Source organism: Crocodylus porosus, unplaced genomic scaffold (assembly GCF_001723895.1).
Source record: "Crocodylus porosus isolate Cpor-Errol unplaced genomic scaffold, CroPor_comp1, whole genome shotgun sequence".
Taxonomy (NCBI): domain Eukaryota; kingdom Metazoa; phylum Chordata; order Crocodylia; family Crocodylidae; genus Crocodylus; species Crocodylus porosus.
Window position 1 is genome coordinate 121271021 of NW_017728931.1, and position 2768 is coordinate 121273788.

General features: G+C 49.0%; 1 protein-coding gene across 1 annotated transcript in view; it reads left to right on the forward strand.

Moving 5' to 3' along the window:
• NAMPT (nicotinamide phosphoribosyltransferase) overlaps nt 1–2768 on the forward strand; it is a 42972-nt gene that overhangs the window by 423 nt on the left and 39781 nt on the right. The window lies entirely within an intron of this gene.

Here is a 2768-nt window from a genome sequence, read left to right on the forward strand (position 1 = left end):
GCGTCTTGAAGCCCCCTGGCGCGACAGGTGCTTTTGCTCCTTTCCGGAGTCGGCTGAACCTGGCTGTGCTGCCTGTCCCGGCACGCTTTGCAGTGGGAACCAACGTGCCTTGTTGCCAGTTTGAAACCCTGTCTCCAGCCACTGTGGGTCTGCGGCTTGTCGTGCTGCCTCTTCTGTAATGAGATATCCCAGGCTGGGGATGTCACACTTGCTGTGATCCCTGGGAGGATCTGCTTCCCACCTGGGTGAGCAGCCTCAGATCTGGCACAGCACAGCTGTGGCTCCCATGGCGTGCCCTGTGTGGCTTGTGGCATCAGCAGCCCAGGAGCTGGGGCCGCAGCAGTGGTGATGGATGAAGTGGCCAAAGGGCAGCTGTATCAGCCCTCACTTGCCATCCTGCTTTCAATGGCCGTGTCTACTGAAGCCCCAGGGTTCTTCAGCACTCGCACCCCCAGCTCCCAGTGGCCTGTTGAGAGTCCAGCCGGCCAGACTGAGTTGCTCCATAGGCCAGATCTAACTCATGGGCCTTATGTTTGACACCCCTGCCCTAACGCTGAAGTTGCTGTCAGAGGAGTTGCACTAGTAGCAGCAAGTCTGAGTGCTAACGCACCAAGAGGCCAATTTGTTCCAGCTACTGTGAAATGCTGCTGGTATTGCTTACTGTACCTGTTCCACAAACTCTGACAGCTGTGGATGTTTTAAGGGAAGATTTATGTAGGATGCATCATAGTTTAAAACTCATAGTTTGGATAACACTTCTCACTGCAGTTAGAGCAGCTGTTTCCAATCTGTGGTACAGGTACCACCAGTGGTACACAGACAACCTGTCAGTGGTATGCTTTAACAGATGATTTATTATAATTACTTTATCACAAAAATTTGCTGGTGGTACTTACGGTTGTATCGTTTTAAACTGGTGGTGTGCAATCTGTCAGAGTTTGGGAACTGCTGAGTTAGAACATCCTCTGTTGTCACAATGCAGTTGGGAGCTGCTTTCCTTCATTATTTTCATAAGTAAGAAGTGTAACTTGCAGATGTGCCTGCATCTCCTCTCTGGTGCCTGTGTCTTTGGATTGTGCTTAAATGATTTCCTGGGTCTTGGTAGATAACACAAGCTGCATTACTTCTCTCCTCCTTGGACTATGCTATCACTTTTCTAATCGATCAGATTTATTCAGTGGAAGCATTTTTGTAGCAATCTCACAAAAACATCTGGCAGTTCATAAAATCCAGCTTTAAAAAAATTGCAAACCCCACTATTTTTAGTACTAGAGTATTTATCAGGGGAACTGTCATGTGCACTACTAACATGTCTGTCAGTAATATAAAGGAATCCTGTAATAGATGGATTGGGGAACCTCTGAAGAAGCTGTCTCCAGTTGAGATGTTTACCTCTTAATCCTATCCCAGTGACTGAGTTCTAAGCAATTGCTGTCAGTCACATGTGGGAATGTTTTCTCTACGTTTTGGGAAAAGCCACATACATAGGACAGCCAGTTTGCCCTCACTGGGGCTCAGTTTTCTGTGTGTACCAAGGTGAGATCAATAACTGCCTGTGCTACCTTTAACCACCCATGAATTTGAATTTGATAATGAGGCTTCATTATCATGAGTGTCTTTGAATGGTACTAGCATGTAGGGCTTGGGGTGGGGTGAAATTTGAGAGCTCACCCTTTATTTGTGCAGGAGTTTAATGCCATGAACTATGAAATGAACCCTGAAATAACTTGGCTATCAGGGATTACTGTGTTGACATTAGCAAGTTGTCACTTTCTCCTGTATTTGTTTTTGTACAGCATGGTGGGAAGGTCACTTCTGGTCCTAGGAATGTTAGAAACTAGGAACTGAAGTTTTAATGGTTTTGATGCCATTTGCATGGCATTGTGTTGCCATGCTCACTATCAGTATTTTAAGTAGTTTTAGATGGTGGTTGACATCTGCTGGATGAATTTCAGACCTTTGTAGACTGGACACAGCTTTTTCTTGGTGTTGACCTTGCATTATGAACTGGGTCTGTGGAAATATGCAACAAATGGTACTAGATTTTTAAGTAGATAACTTAGTTACACTGACTGTCTTCCATTGATCCATGTAGCAGGGCACTAGGGTGCCTGCTACTGGTAATGGTAACGGTAACATGGGCTTAGCTGCCACTCAATAGGGCAGCACAGATGTGCATTGCTAAAGCAACTGATTGTGTCAGCTGACCGCCAGGGGGCAGGGCCTGGCCTTGATAAACAGAGGATGCTGAGGCCAGAGTTCAGTTCCCCTCTGGCTTCCTAAGGAGCAAGAGCTCTGCTAGAGTGAGCAGGGCAGTGTTGTGCACCAGCATGCGGATACAGGGTGGAGAGGACCCTGACAGGGATGAGAGAAGGTTAGCCAGGTTGGCTTAAGATTTACGTTGTAGCCGAGTTTCGGGTTGTTGTGATTATTAGACCGGAGGACCAGGCGAGACTGTAGGGGTGGAGGAGGCCTCATCAGGAGCTCCCCAGTAAAGTGGGGGTGCTCCTGGCACCACTGAGGTTGCCGCGTTGTGGGGGTGTCCTGACCCCAGCCCAGTGTGGGCAGTTTCGGGAAGAGCTCAGTAGGGTGCAGGCCCAGGAAGGCGGGTCTGAGAGTGGGGGGGATCCCAACCCCAGCCCAGCGGGGCGATATTGAGATGAGCCCCAATTGGGAAGAGACCGAGAAGGCGGGTCTGGGGCCAGGTGAGGCTGAGGTCGCCTGAGCCCCAACTGTGGGAAGCCGACGTTGGGTGTAGAAGGCCCCAG